The 16,415-nt window shown below is 40.0% G+C and overlaps 1 long non-coding RNA gene across 4 annotated transcripts in view; it reads right to left on the bottom strand.

Moving 5' to 3' along the window:
• Positions 1-16,415, bottom strand: part of LOC106003837 — an 86,487-nt gene that overhangs the window by 24,298 nt on the left and 45,774 nt on the right. For 2 of the 4 annotated variants that reach the window (XR_006605530.1, XR_006605528.1), the window contains exons 3-4: positions 15,974-16,073; positions 15,491-15,627 (exon numbers count right to left, since the gene is read on the bottom strand). This is a non-coding gene — a long non-coding RNA (uncharacterized LOC106003837). The remainder of the gene's footprint in view (positions 1-15,490; positions 15,628-15,973; positions 16,074-16,415) is intronic. The other 2 variants (XR_006605531.1, XR_006605529.1) reach the window with 2 other exon arrangements.

Raw genomic sequence — 16,415 nt, forward strand, 5'->3', positions numbered from 1 at the left:
CCCAGCAGGAGAAGAGAAATCATAAAGATCAGAGCAGAAATCAATGAAATAGAAACCAAAAAAACAATAGAACAAATCAACGAAACTAGGAGCTGGTTCTTTGAAAGAATTAATAAAATTGATAAACCCCTGGCCCGACTTATCAAAAAGAAAAGAGAAAGGACCCAAATAAATAAAATCATGAATGAAAGAGGAGAGATCACAACTAACACCAAAGAAATACAAACTATTATAAGAACATACTATGAGCAACTCTACGGCAATAAATTTGACAATCTGGAAGAAATGGATGCATTCCTAGAAACATATAAACTACCACAACTGAACCAGGAAGAAATAGAAAGCCTGAACAGACCCATAACCAGTAAGGAGATTGAAACAGTCATTAAAAATCTCCAAACAAACAAAAGCCCAGGGCCAGACGGCTTTCCGGGGGAATTCTACCAAACATTTAAAGAAGAACTAATTCCTATTCTCCTGAAACTGTTCCCAAAAATAGAAATGGAAGGAAAACTTCCAAACTCATTTTATGAGGCCAGCATCACCTTGATCCCCAAACCAGACAAGGATCCCACCAAAAAAGAGAGCTATAGACCGATATCCTTGATGAACACAGATGCGAAAATACTCAACAAAATACTAGCCAATAGGATTCAACAGTACATTAAAAAGATTATTCACCACGACCAAGTGGGATTTATTCCAGGGCTGCAAGGTTGGTTCAACATCCGCAAATCAGTCAATGTGATACAACACATCAATAAAAGAAAGAACAAGAACCATATGATACTCTCAATAGATGCTGAAAAAGCATTTGACAAAGTACAACATCCCTTCCTGATCAAAACTCTTCAAAGTGTAGGGATAGAGGGCACATACCTCAATATCATCAAAGCCATCTATGAAAAACCCACCGCAAATATCATTCTCAATGGAGAAAAACTGAAAGCTTTTCCGCTAAGGTCAGGAACACGGCAGGGATGTCCATTATCACCACTGCTATTCAACATTGTACTAGAGGTCCTAGCCTCAGCAATCAGACAACAAAAGGAAATTAAAGGCATCCAAATCGGCAAAGAAGAAGTCAAATTATCACTCTTCGCAGATGATATGATACTATATGTGGAAAACCCAAAAGAATGCACTCCAAAACTGCTAGAACTTATACAGGAATTCAGTAAAGTGTCAGGATATAAAATCAATGCACAGAAATCAGTTGCATTTCTCTACACCAACAGCAAGACAGAAGAAAGAGATATTAAGGAGTCAATCCCATTTACAATTGCATCCAAAACCATAAGATACCTAGGAATAAACCTAACCAAAGAGACACAGAATCTATACTCAGAAAACTATAAAGTACTCATGAAAGAAATTGAGGAAGACACAAAGAAATGGAAAAATGTTCCATGCTCCTGGATTGGAAGAATAAATATTGTGAAAATGTCTATGCTACCTAAAGCAATCTACGCATTTAATGCAATTCCTATCAAAGTACCATCCATCTTTTTCAAAGAAATGGAACAAATAATTCTAAAATTTATATGGAACCAGAAAAGACCTCGAATAGCCAAAGGGATATTGAAAAAGAAAGCCAACGTTGGTGGCATCACAATTCCGGACTTCAAGCTCTATTACAAAGCTGTCATCATCAAGACAGCATGGTACTGGCACAAAAACAGACACATAGATCAATGGAACAGAATAGAGAGCCCAGAAATAGACCCTCAAATCTATGGTCAACTAATCTTCGACAAAGCAGGAAAGAATGTCCAATGGAAAAAAAAGACAGCCTTTTCAATAAATGGTGCTGGGAAAATTGGACAGCCACATGCAGAAAAATGAAATTGGACCATTTCCTTACACCACACACAAAAATAGACTCAAAATGGATGAAGGACCTCAATGTACGAAAGGAATCCATCAAAATCCTTGAGAACACGGGCAGCAACCTCTTCGACCTCTGCCGCAGCAACATCCTCCTAGGAACAACGCAAAAGGCAAGGGAAGCAAGGGAAAAAATGAACTACTGGGATTTCATCAAGATCAAAAGCTTTTGCACAGCAAAGGAAACAGTTAACAAAATCAAAAGACAACTGACAGAATGGGAGAAGATATTTGCAAACGACATATCAGATAAAGGACTAGTGTCCAGAATCTATAAAGAACTTAGCAAACTCAACACCCAAAGAACAAATAATCCAATCAAGAAATGGGCAGAAGACATGAACAGACATTTCTGCAAAGAAGACATCCAGATGGCCAACAGACACATGAAAAAGTGCTCCATATCACTCGGCATCAGGGAAATACAAATCAAAACCACAATGAGATATCACCTCACACCAGTCAGAATGGCTAAAATCAACAAGTCAGGAAATGACAGATGCTGGCGAGGATGCGGAGAAAGGGGAACCCTCCTCCACTGTTGGTGGGAATGCAAGCTGGTCCAGCCACTCTGGAAAACAGCATGGAGGTTCCTCAAAATGTTGAAAATAGAACTGCCCTATGACCCAGCAATTGCACTATTGGGTATTTACCCTAAAGATACAAATGTAGTGATCCAAAGGGACACATGCACCCGAATGTTTTATAGCAGCAATGTCCACAATAGCCAAACTATGGAAAGAACCTAGATGTCCATCAACAGATGAATGGATCAAGAAGATGTGGTATATATACACAATGGAATACTATGCAGCCATCAAAAGAAATGAAATCTTGCCATTTGCAACAACATGGATGGAACTAGAGCGTATCATGCTTAGCGAAATAAGTCAAGCAGAGAAAGACAACTATCATATGATCTCCCTGATATGAGGAAGTGGTGATGCAACATGGAGGCTTAAGTGGGTAGAAGAATAAATGAAACAAGATGGGATTGGGAGGGAGACAAACCATAAGTGACTCTTAATCTCACAAAACAAACTGAGGGTTGCCGGGGGGAGGGGGTTTGGGAGAAGGGGGTGGGATTATGGACATTGGGGAGGGTATGTGATTTGGTGAGTGCTGTGAAGTGTGTAAACCTGGTGATTCACAGACCTGTACCCCTGGGGATAAAAATATATGTTTATAAAAATAAAAAAAAAAAAAAAAAAAAAAAAAAAAAAAAAAAAAAGAATATCTTTCCTCTATTAGGGTAAACTCTAGGGGTATGCCCAGATAAATTGAGACAATGTAACCTTTCATACTCACAACATCACACCTGGCAAGAGTACATTGCACCATAGTAGGTGAGGGACGTAGCAACATGAGAGACCCCACTTCCCAAAGCCTGTGTTCTCCGGCTACCATGAGACAGAGCAGAGGAGTCCCACAGGGACCTTATGAGCTGATCCAAACAATAACCAGACTTTCCAGCTGGGGTGAGGGCTCTCAGCTGGGTGTGGTTTCTAGAAACAGCTTCCTGGACCATAGCCACATTTTCTCAGCATGTGCTGCTTCAGTAAGGTTTGCTTTCTTATGGTGATGGTGGTGTTCTTTGCAATGGGGGTGGTGACAGCCCAAGGTAAAACACCCCACCATGGTATCATGAAAGCCACAAAGCCTGTCTCGTCAGCCCTTTTGTTCCCGCAGCTCTGTGGTCTTATCAGAATCTCACCTAGCTTTGCATTCCTTGTGCTGACCCCTTGGGAAAAGCGGAGATCCAGACGTGGCTTCCCCAGCGTCCGCCAACATTATCCCCTTCTGCCAGGGCTACGTACAAAGTGGTACTGGAGCCCGTATTGGTGAATGGAGAGGAGAGTCTAGTGGCTCCTAGACTTTGAGTTTTTCAAGACAAGTAAGCTTTCCCAAATAAGAGCATTAACAAAAAACAACTGCAACTCAGTATCAGAAAACAGTACCTTAGAGCCACACCATCTATGTTGTAACCAAAATAGCCATTTAACAACACGTGCACAAGACAATTCTCTACTCTATGCTTCATCTAGAGTCTCTTTACAATGGGGATGACAGCTGTACTCCTCTCAGAGGCTTCTCCTAAAAATTACAGATGAATTACCGGCTACGCTGCAGGCAAAGCACTTAGCACAGTGCCTAGCACGTGTGGTTATTATACTCATTATTATAACTTCATAAAAGAAAGATCATTTTAACACCAAAGAAGCAGAAGGTATCTGAGAGTAAAGGACAATCCTTTCCAAGAAAACGCAGCTGACAAAATAAATATGTGTGTGTGTGAATATGTATGTGGGCATATATATGATCATGTAGGTTTCATTTTATAACCTTAAAATACTATGATTTTCTTGACACCTATTGGCCAGTTCGCAGATGTGGTCAACAGTGTGATTTGAAGCAAAAGTCAAATTCGGTTATGTCCTATATTCTGTTACTTAAATGCATAGTATTGAAAATATAGTTTCTCTTAGACTTACTTTGAAAAATAGAAGCAAGACAGTGGTAAAACACCCAACTCAAAATATCTGGAGCTAATTAAGAGAAGTCAAATATAGATAGCCCCAAGGAGCCACTATGGTAGTCAGCCCAGTTTCAGGAAGGTAGCAGGGAGAAGCCTCCTAGATAATCCAAGTTCAGAGCCTCTATAGCCGGCCCATTCCACAAATAGGTTAGCTGCCCCAGACCTGTGACTACTTCCTTAAACAACCTGGTCAGGGACTTCTAGCTCTAAAAAGTCTTGCATTACAAGGATTTGTTATCCTACCCTTGCCCATTACCCTATTCCTGTCCATCACTTGGAAGAAGAGTGACATGAGAATAGGTACGCCACTGTACATGATGAGTGATTTTCATACTGCTGGAAAACTGACTTTTGGGCTTATGTTACTGTATTTTCGCCCTACATGAAGCGGATGAAAGGCATAGCAATGTAGATTCCTGTCTACCCTTGAAACAGGTTTCATACCTTGAAGCAAGAAAATAAACTAGTCAACCTCTCAGGGTTTCTCCGAGCCTCAGGAACCAAGTACCAAGCATCACAGTGTTAGTTGGCAAAAGATACACTGGGAAGACTCAGAAGCAGGACAATGGATAGTATACTGAAAGCCAGAAATTCAAAGACTAGGACTTGAAAAGAGTTTTGAAGTAGTCGATAATTATAAGAATGCCACAGTAATCACCATTGTTAACACTCCCCTCCTTGTTCCTAACCAAAAGCAGGATTTTAGGGTGTCAGCTGAGAACAGAACTGGTTCAAATGACAATTCACTTGCAAGGTTTAAATAAACACACTTTCGCGAAGGTACTTTTTATCTAGACACTGGGAATAAGCAAAGGATGTGAAGGCGTCCAGAGACTAGCAACAGTGGGAAGTCTGAAAGGTCAAGGGAAGGAAATAGTGTTGCTGGAGCTCACTGAGAAAGAGCTGGGGCCATGGGAGCCATGCATGGGGAGAAACCCAGCTGCGGACAGAAAAGCAGTGTTGAAATAAGGAGGGAGAGGGAAAGCATACCTCAAACCTTCTCTTTCCTCCTGCTCTGCAATCTCTGGCCAGTACCTCCCATTGGGCTACTCACGTGGGGGCCAGGCAGCGAGAGGGGTTGGGAGATGCCAGCAGCAGGCACCGGGCAGAGCAGGCCTGAGGATGGACATGGGGGTGAACAGTAACAGAACCAGCACCTCCTGTATGCCAGGCTCTGGGCTAGGTGCTTTAGGTGGATTATTTTATCTAAGTATCCAAAAGCTTCTCTGAGATAGGTACCAGTGTTATCCTTGTTTTTATAACATGAAAACCGAAACTTACATGAAACCTAAGTAATATGCTCAGCTGAGCTCGTGCCTGCGAATAGCACAGCCCGATGGTTGGACTCTGCCAGACAGAACCGATGAAGTTTAAGATGTTACACTAGATCAGGTGTCAGCCAACCAGGACCTCTGGGCCAAATCTAGCTGTTTTTGTAAATAAAGTTATATTGAAACACAGCCACACCCATTCAATTACATTTTTTTCTCTGGCTGTTTTCACACTAAGGCACAACAGACTCATTGCAACAGGGACTGAATGTCCCACAAAGCCTAAAATATTTACTGTCTGGTCTTTTCCATAAAAGTGGTGACCCCCTTCACTAGACAGGAGACTTCTCTGTTTCTTTCAGACTTCTCTGTTTCTGAAAAGGCCACCCTCTACTCTCACGAAATACCCAGAATGAACTCCTTCTAATCAGGACTCAACCTGTGCCTGCCTAATGCAATCCAGGCCCAGGAAGACACAGGGGTCAACAGGGCACTGAACTAGAGATGAAAGCCGCTGATTAAAGATAAATTGTTGGGACGCCTGGGTGGCTCAGTGGGTTAAAGCCTCTGCCTTCGGATCAGGTCATGATCTCAGGGTCCTGGGATCAAGTCCCACATCGGGTTCTCTGCTCAGTGGGGAGCCTGCTTCCTCCTCTCTCTCTCTCTGCCTGCCTCTCTGCTTACTTGTGATCTCTTTCTGTCAAATAAATAAATAAAATCTTAAAAAAAAAAGATAAATTGTTTATTGCAAGTATTGAAATCATTCATATTCATTGCATAGACTCCAGAAAATATAAAAAGCGTGATGAAGAAGATAAAAATTACACCACTAGGTATTTTTTTAAAAAGATTGTTTATTTATTTTTAGAGAGAGAGAGTGCACTCTAGTGTTGGGGGAGGAGCAGAGGGAGAAGGAGAGAGAGAATCTCAAGCAGTCACTCTGCTGAGCACAGAGCCCTATGTGGGGCTCACTCTCAGGACCCCGAGATCATGACCTGAGCCAAAACCAAGAGTCCATAGCTCAACCAACTGAGTCATCCAGAGTGCCCCTTTATTCAAGATTTATTTATTTTTTTAGAGAGAAAGAGTAAATGTTTTAATTATAGACGGACACATATAAATTTTACTTTTATCAAAATGAGTTTATGCAATGCATACTGTTATGTAACTTACCTATTGAACTGCCTTCTAACCTAAATATTCTATAAAATATATTTTTCCTCAAGGGTATTAGTGGCTATTGAAATAATAATTCAAATTTAAATAATTAATATTTATTTGAATCAAGTTGGTCTTACCCAAAATTTATTGAATTCTTTCCATATGTCAGATACTCCAATAAGTGCTGGGGACAAGTAATGAAGAAGAGACCTTGTATCTGCTTTTAGAGAGCTTAAATTTTGGAAGGGAAAACAAAGAACTAGTGACTAGAAAAATAAATAAAACACTTGCAAATTATGATCAGTGTTATACCAGAAAAAAAAGGAGTAATAGGAAAAACTCACATGAGGTGCTTTATAAAGGTCAGCCAGAGAAAGCCTCTCTGGGAAGGGAGGACTTTAGCTGAGACCTGAAATGAGAAGAAAACAGCCATGCCAAGAATGAGGGAAGAGCATTCCATGCACAAGGAACGCCTGATGCAAAGACCCTAATGATTCAAAAGAAGCTTGTTCAAGAGAGCAAAGATCAGCATGGCTGGAGATGGATGAGTACAGGCAAGAGTATTATAGACTATTATCAAAGGTAGCCAGGAAATTAACACCTTGGGGTATATAATGAAATACTACTCAACAATAAAAAAGAACGGACTCCTAGAACTAAGAACATACATGAATCTCAAAATCATTATGTGGTTTGCAAGAAACCAGACACAAAAAAGATGATTCCATACACTTCTACTTATATGAAATTCTAGCATAGACAAAATTCATCTATCTTGATAGAAATCTTGATAATAGTCCCTTAAATAAGAAAGGTATTTTTTTCTGGGGTATCAGAATTGTTCTATATCATGATACAGGTGTGAATACATTTGTCAAAATTCAAGTTACCCTTCTTTTCACGACCTCTGTATCTTTGGGGTAAATACCCAGGAGTGCAATTGCAGGGTCATAGGGAAGTTCTATTTTTAATTTCTTGAGGAATCTCCACACTGTTCTCCAAAGAGGCTGCACCAACTTGCATTTCCACCAACAGTGGAAGAGGGTTCCCCTTTCTCCACATCCCCTCCAACACATGTTGTTTCCTGTCTTGTTAATTTTGGCCATTCTAACTGGTGTGTAAGGTGATATCTCAATGTGGTTATAATTTGAATCTCCCTGATGGCTAGTGATGATGAACATTTTTTCATGTGCCTGATAGCCATGTCTTCATTATATTATAATTATATAATTATATAATTATATTATATGTCTTCATTGCAGAAGTGTCTGTTCATATCTTCTGCCCATTTTTTGATATGATTGTCTGTTTTGTGTGTGTTGAGTTTGAGGAGTTCAGATGTCGTGAAAAGAAGGGCCATCTGTACCCCAATGTTTATAGCAGCAATGGCCACGGTCGCCAAACTGTGGAAAGAACCAAGATGCCCTTCAACGGACGAATGGATAAGGAAGATGTGGTCCATATACACTATGGAGTATTATGCCTCCATCAGAAAGGATGAATACCCAACTTTTGTAGCAACATGGTTGGGACCGGAAGAGATTATGCTGAGTGAAATAAGCCAAGCAGAGAGAGTCAATTATCATATGGTTTCACTTATTTGTGGAGCATAACAAATAGCATGGAGGACAAGGAGAGTTAGAGAAGAGAAGGGAGTTGGGGGAAATTGGAAGGGGAGGTGAACCATGAGAGACTATGGACTCTGAAAAACAATCTGAGGGGTTTGAAGTGGCGGGGGGGGGTGGGAGGTTAGGGTACCAGGTGGTGGGTATTCTAGAGGGCACGGATTGCATGGAGCACTGGGTGTGGTGAAAAAATAATGAATACTGTTATGCTGAAAAATTTAAAAAGTATGAAAAAAAATTCAAGTTATCCACACCTGTCTGTGCATTTACTCTAAGTTATATTTCAATATGAAATGAAAACCAAACAACAAAGGGGGCACAAACAAGTGAGAACAGATGGGACCATTTCCTGCAGGGACCTTGAAGACATGGTACAAGTTTAGATTTTATTTCAAGCACAGCAGAAAGCCCCCAAGACCATTTAAGCAGTGGAATGACATTGATCTGACTTATGGTTTAAGATCCGTGTTGCTGCTGTTGAAAAATGTCTTGGAGAAGGACAACTGTGGAAGCCCCAATACCAGTTAGGGTGTGTGACAGTAGTTCAGGTAAGAGATGATGGTGGGGAGCACCTCAGAGCTAAGGTGGATGCACTGGGCTGGTATCCACCAGGTAAAGGTGTGAGAGTAGCCATATAAGCCCCTTCCAAAGTAAAATTTGTTCTGCTTCTTTTTTGTACTATTTCTATTACAAGCCATGCTGCAAGAAACATCTATATAGATCAATGTTTGAACACATTTATGGTTATATGCTTGGGTTAAATACATTCTTAGAAGCTGAAATGCTGCAAGAATGGGAATAAACATCTTTATGTAGGTACAAGTCATTGGCTCACCCATGAAAAAGCAAGATAAGCATGAATATCCATGTCCCTCAGTCTCCACTCAAACTGGTCTTCGTGGTAATAATAATAATCCTATTAAGCTAGAGAGTGGCTGCTAGCTGTTACTGGAAATTAAAATTTTTATTACTACAAAATTTGAGTTTCTTCATATTGTTTCAGGCGTTTGACTTTAGTGTTGAGCAACCTATTTATTTTCTTTGGAAGGTAAACATTCTTTAATAACTCTCCATGTTACTGATATTGTTTAAGATTTAAGCTAAAGTAGATCCCTATTTCTGAGCCTTCTAATGGAGTTTTATGAATTTCTTCCAATAAAGAGACCGAATTGTACACTGTAAATGTGTCAGATAGCCAGTTTCCATTTCCCCACGGAGATTTATTTCTGCATAGCATCCTGGGCTGGCTATTTGAGCTCCCAGTGAATCAGTCTTTTAGCTGGGTGAGCATTCTTCCAGCAGGATCTGTGTGAATGTTTTCTGTTTCTCTCTGTCATCTCATTGTTATACTGAGACAGCACCAGAGAGGTCAGACGGTAACTTGCATGAAATTCCAGCAAGACTTCATCTGCCCTGTTTTCAATGCTTCAAGAGCCATTGGTAAAATGAAGTTTGTTTTAATGATTGAACCCTTGAAGCAACCCCTCCAGAAAGTACAGTTTCTGAGCATTGCTTCTCCACAGTGGGTGTCATTCAAATCTGTGAGTTAAGCTAGGATCCAGTTTTCTCATGTGTTCCTCAACCCCTCTCTCTCCAAATCCCTTTCTCTTCTATATTGTTGCATTCTCATTGGACAAAGCTACCTGTCAATGTACATTCCTCTGCTAATGATACGCAGATTTACAAGAAAACTGTGGCTAAGACTATTGTCTGTTCCTGCCTGACTTTTATTAATGAAATTTTTGTATAAGTTGTATGTTTGTATGTAGTTACGTATCAAATATCTTTTGGCTTTTACTATGGGTTTGTGTCCCCAGGAGTTTGAAAGCCAGTGAATGAGCAGGGCAAGGAGGATTTGCTACAAGATCTGAAGTAATAGAAATGGATAGTTACAGCCAAGCTTGGAAGGTCAGGCCATTTGTACAAGTGTTCTGGGGATGCCTGGGTGGCTCAGTCGGTTAAGTGTCTGCCTTCAGCTCAGGTCATGATCCCAGGATCCTGGGACCGAGTCCCACATGGGGCTTCCTGCTCCTTGGGGAGCCTGCTTCTACCTCTGCCTGCTGTTTCCCCCTACTTGTGGTCTCTCTCCTTCTCCCTCTCCCTCTCTCTCTCTTTCTCTCTGACAAATAAATAAATAAATTAAAAAAATATTTTTTTTTACAAAAGTTCTCTGGCTAGCTGAACACGTGACTGCTTCCTGAGCTCCCATTGGCCACACCCGAATGTATGGAGCAGGGAGAATTCATGACAACAGCAGCAGGTAGCTCTTTGGGACCTCTTTCTCCCCCACCATGCAGGTTGGACAGCTAAATCCCTGCTTTCAACTGAGAAAGCAAATGACAGAGCTTAGGAGCAGAGTGTGTTAAAGCTTTAAGAGATTTTGGAAGCCATGGAACCTTCATTTGATATCCTTGCCAAGAAGGGTGTGTGAAAACTTCCTGGTGTCCAGGCATGGCCCAAGAGCTTCTTTCCCTTTCCCCTACCTCTCTACTCCTCCACTAGATAATCCTGCCTGACATGAGGGATTTGATAGACTAGAAGTATGCTGGCATTCTCAAAATTGGGACCTCTCCATTTTACATAAAGCTAATGAACATGAGGTCTTTCCCAAGCTGAAACTTGCCCATGATTACCAAATGATGTACGGTTGTTTGCGATATAGATAATGTTCCAATGGGGACCTCACTAAATATCCTCTAAAAACTCCTATTCTACAAGACCTCTGGCTGAACTTCAACCCTCTGCTAAGGAGTGAAAATGAGTGGTGCTGTATCTGCTAACTCCCTCCCAGCTCTACTCCAAATGCTGGAATCGTTAGGCAAATTATCCTATTTGCCTTGTAAAAAGTTGAACAACGTGAGGCATCAACCTCTAGAAGAATGTAATTAATTAAAGATAACTGGGTTGATTGAAATTAATATCCAACTCTGGAGTGCCTACAAAAAGGACAAGGTGACCATCTATTATTAAGTTCTTAGTAGCTTTTGGCTTTCTTTATAACAGATGTTTTCCTGTGTTGGTCAATAGTATCCTATGGATTATAAAATAAAGAAAGAAGTCTGAACAATTGATTGGCAAATTTCCCAACCTTAGGTCAGCCTCAAGTATATGAGAAATGGTGCTATGTTGAGGGCAAACAGCAAAAATTAAAAAAAAAATCAATTTGATTTTATAAAATCTATTTTACTTTGGCTGGATGCTGCCTGAACTCCCACTGCAGAGAATGGCAAGCAGTCAGTGTATGGTTCCAGACAACAATACAAAAAAAAAAAAAAAAAAAAAAGAAAAAAAATTATGTGATAGCACTGCACAATCTCTTTAGATTTGCTATGTAAATTGCTATTAATCCAAGAGAGTTGTTTTGTGTTTGCCCATGGTATTTTTCCCTTAGAGCTCATTATTTTTCTTTAGTGAGGAGACTGAAAATATTAAGTGTGATTACAGAAGTACTAAAATTTTCTAAGAAAGAACACAGATATGCCATGACTTACACATCTCAATGAAGCCTTTTAGAAGGTTGCAAATATCATCTAACTCTATTTTCCTTGCTGAGAATATAACTGGTACTCCTTTTTCTTTTTCCTTGCTACATGTAGTCCTATTATTTTGGGCAAGTATTTTAAAGTCTCAGAGCCTCCATTTTCCCATTAATGAAATGGAGATTTGTCCCATAGATATCTACCAGTAGAATGCAAATGCAGCATCATTTCAAGAATCTTTTTGAGGATTGGGGCACCTGGGTGGCTCAGGGGATTAAGCCTCTGTCTTCGGCTCAGGTCATGATCTCAGGGTCCTGGGATCAAACCCCACATCAGGCTCTCTGCTCAGTGGGGAGCCTGCTTCCCCTCTCTCTCTGCCTGCCTCTCTGCCTACTTGTGATCTCTCTCTCAGTCAAACAAATAAATAAAATCTTTAAAAAAATGTTTTTGAGGATTAATAAAATAATATATACAAAGTTTCCAACATAGCAACTAAATCATAGAATCCCAAGGAAGCCATGGAAGATGTCATCAGGATTTATGTATATATGACTCCTTCTACAAGACATAAATCTCACTCCTTGATCTAAAATAAAGCCTCAGAAATGAAAACAAAAAATGAAAGTACAAAGGTCATCTTTCTGTCCACCCATCAGCACTGCCCTATTCTGTCCATTTCCAGCAGTACAGAAAGTTTGCAGGGGACAGGGGCAGTGAGGGAGGCCATCCACCTAATATTTCTGCTTAAGGACCTTTTCAACATACTATGCATTTAGATTCTTTTTTTAAATATCAATTCCAGTATAGTTAACATACAGTGTTATATTAGTTTTAAGAATGCAATATAATGACTCAACAATTCCATACATCACCCAGTGCTTATTGGTACAATTAGAATTCTTAATAATCTGGCCTCTGGCCTCTACCTGCTCAGCCTAACCTCCATGCTGATAATCTCATCTGCGTTCAACCAGCTCATGCCTTTTTGGGTTTGAACACAATTCCCCTCTGCTTAGAGTATCTGTCCCGGAATCTTCATCCTGCAACTCCCATGTCGTTGCACTTCTTTTTCCCACTTCCCCAGTGCACATTTATTCTCTTTCCCTGCTGTGCTCTGGTATCACATTGTATATCCTTGATGTGTTAAAATTACTTGCTTGCACATGTATCCCCATCAGTAGAATACACAATAGTATCCCAGAGTAGAGTCCATGGGAGACACTATTATTTGGAGATTGAAGCACACATGCTAGGGTAGAACAAACTGGGCTCTTGCCCTTTCCCAGTTTGGATGGGCAACTTAACAACTCTATACCTGTTTGCTCATCTGAAAAATAAGGATCCTACTAGTACCTCCTTTGTAGGATGAAGTAAAATGATGGACATTCAACACTTCATTTCTTCATCCAAGAACTGTAGGATGCTTTGGTTTTTATTTGATTGGTTTTTTGTTTATGTATTCCTTAGGGCTTTACAGTACTTAGGGCCTAGAACATAGCAGGTGTTTAGTTAAAGTGGAATGAATGAATGAATGAATGAATGGCAGCTCAAAAGACCATCTCAAAGATACATCTCTTTACATTTTAAGAGTTTTTTTAAAGATACATATCATGATTCACTTGAATCACATGTTGAAGAGGCTTGCAATTCCTACACTGAGAGATGGGACAGAAGAGATGTGATAGAATCATCTTTGGGAGAAAGGTGGTTCACTTAAAAAGCTATACTTGTTGAAATTTTCATGTTGTTATGATTTAGGTATGACTCAACAAAAGTGCTACTTTTCTGAAAAGTCGCTCCTATGACTCCTAAAGAGTTCACAGAGAAAGGCCTTCCCATTGAAAAGATGATCACACAAACCATAAGTGACTCTAAATCCCACAAAACAAACTGAGGGTTGCTGGGGGGAGGGGGTTTGGGAGAAGGGGGTGGGATTATGGACATTGGGGAGGGTATGTGCTTTGGTGAGTGCTGTGAAGTGTGTAAACCTGGTGATTCACAGACCTGTACCCCTGGGGATAAAAATATATGTTTATAAAAAATAAAAAATTTAAAAAAAAAGTACATTAAAAGGGGCAACAATCCTGTCTTTAGGCTTGGAGCTATTAGAGCCATCGGGGGAAGCTGGGTGGCTCAGTCAGTTAGGCGTCTGCCTTCAACTCAGGTCATGATCCCAGGATCCTGGGATCCAGTCCCACTTTGGGCTCCCTGCTCAGCGGGGAGTCTGCTTCTCCTCTCCCTCTGCCCCTTCCCCACTGTTCGTGCTCTCTTTCACTCAAATAAATGAATAAATAAAATCTTTAAAAAAAGAGAGAGAGAGAGCCATCCTCAGACTAATTGGTCTTTTTGTTGCCACAGGGTCCTTCAGTGTTTTATAGCTTATGGGTACTAGTGGATACCTTAATGGGAGGCTAGGTCCCTGCTTAATGAGTCCCTAACCTGGGATGGTACCTAAGAAACCCTAGTTCAAGGTTTGCACTGATGTATACAATACCACAGGAATGAGAGGAAGACAGAATGGGATAGAAACCTCTGGTTTTTCTATTGCCTTGCATTATTCCAGGAGTTCTGTGAGAAATATGAGAATATGGGTCCCTCTTATTTTATGCTTTGCTGTTTTACAATGGGACTTGTTTTAATGGGATTTATCTGCATTATTATTATTATTATTATTATTCATACTTTTTAAACAAAACCTCACCCTGTAAATGTTAATATATTACATCTTGGATTTTTCTTTAAAAATTTTAAAGACTTTTTTAAAGAGCAATTTTATGTTCAATTAAGAAAAGGTACAGAAGTTTCCCATCTACTCCCTACACCCACACATGCATAGCCTATACCATTAACAGTCTCCCCAACCAGAGTGGTACATTTATTATAAGTGATGAAGCCTACATTGGCACATAATCACCAAAAGTCCATAGCTTACATTGGGATTCAGTCTTGGTGTTATGTCTACGGGTCTGGACAAATCTACAATGGCACGTATTCCTTGTTGTAATATCATACGGAGTATTTTCACTGCCTTAAAAATCTTATGTTCCATCTATTTATCCCTCCCCCTGCCAAACCCCTCCTTTAAAATGCTTATTCTATTCCTGTGCCTCCTCCTATTCTATTATCTCTTAATGCACACACTTGTTTCTTCACTGGTGGATGGTATAGGGCGTAACCTTTGTTTTGTATATGCAGCAGGCAGCGTTTTAAAGATTTGTGTTCTGTACCTTTCTCTAGCAATATGTTTCAGGGGCAAGTCTGAATTCTTTATGAGTCTGGCTCTAAAACTCCATAGATTTCAAGTGTTCTTGGTTATGCATCAAAAGATCTCTCTTACTCTCTCTCTCTCTCTCTCTCTCTTTTTTTCAGAATATAGTGCCTAAAATGAAAAGCTGCTAGGTTGTTCATACGCTGTGCATTGAGGAACAGCTTTTCACAGATGGAAGGGCATAAAAATGATGGGCTGTTATCTTGTAGCCTGAAACTCCACTCTCTGAACACATGAAATACTGATATTAAATCAAGCTGTACCTGGTTTCTTCCACATGAATCCTTCCAAGTTCTTGACCTCTGTTCTGTTGCTGTTTCATTTTAGGCAGAATTCCAGTGTCAAGGTGGGGATGGAGGGATCCATGGCCTCAGTAAAAGAAAAACTGAAATTGGACAAGCTTCTCATGTATTTTGGTAAATTCAGGGATGATAAAAAAAAAACAGTAAAAATAAGTATAGTGATGATATCGTCCAATGGATAAACATAGTTATTCAATGTGAACTGTTTCACTCATTTGCAATGACATCATTGAAAGCTGATAAGCAGAACTCCTAATATTAACATGTAATAAATTATGAAAGAAAATAAATTCTATGTGAGATACTAATTATACAGAATATTAGTTAAGGTAATACACACTAGTATTAAGAAAAAAAAACAAAAACAAAGCTTCTAATGCCTCATGCACTTATTTCTCATTCATGCACAGTCAAAATGAGTATTCCTGATTAACCGTGGCTCACCTCTGGGCACTGATTCAGGATCCTAGGCTCCTTCCATATTGTGGCTCCACCAGCTTTAACACACAACTTCTGATGTTGCCATACTCCTCTACTTCAATTTCTGTGAAGGAAAAGAGCACAGAGAATCTATCATGGGAGGTTTTTTATGCACCAAGCTCAGAAATACTACAGATCACTGCTATTCCATCCACTGACTAAAGCCCAGTCACCTGGCTACAGTTCAGTATAAGATAGTCTGGGAAGCGTCATCTGGCTGTGTGCCCTGGAAAGGGAAGAAAAGCTTTGGTTGATCATCTAGAAGTCTTCACCACTGCTAGCCTTCTTTCAATAAGAACATCATCAAAAACTGTCTTCATAGATAATTTGACAAGTTCACAAGACTGTTGGGTTATTGAAATAAAGAGTCCTTTCCATTAAAAAAATGCATATTTTTAATATATTC

The sequence above is a fragment of the Mustela putorius genome, unplaced genomic scaffold, assembly GCF_011764305.1.
Source record: "Mustela putorius furo isolate JIRA1106 unplaced genomic scaffold, ASM1176430v1.1 tig00000166_pilon_pilon_pilon, whole genome shotgun sequence".
NCBI lineage: Eukaryota > Metazoa > Chordata > Mammalia > Carnivora > Mustelidae > Mustela > Mustela putorius.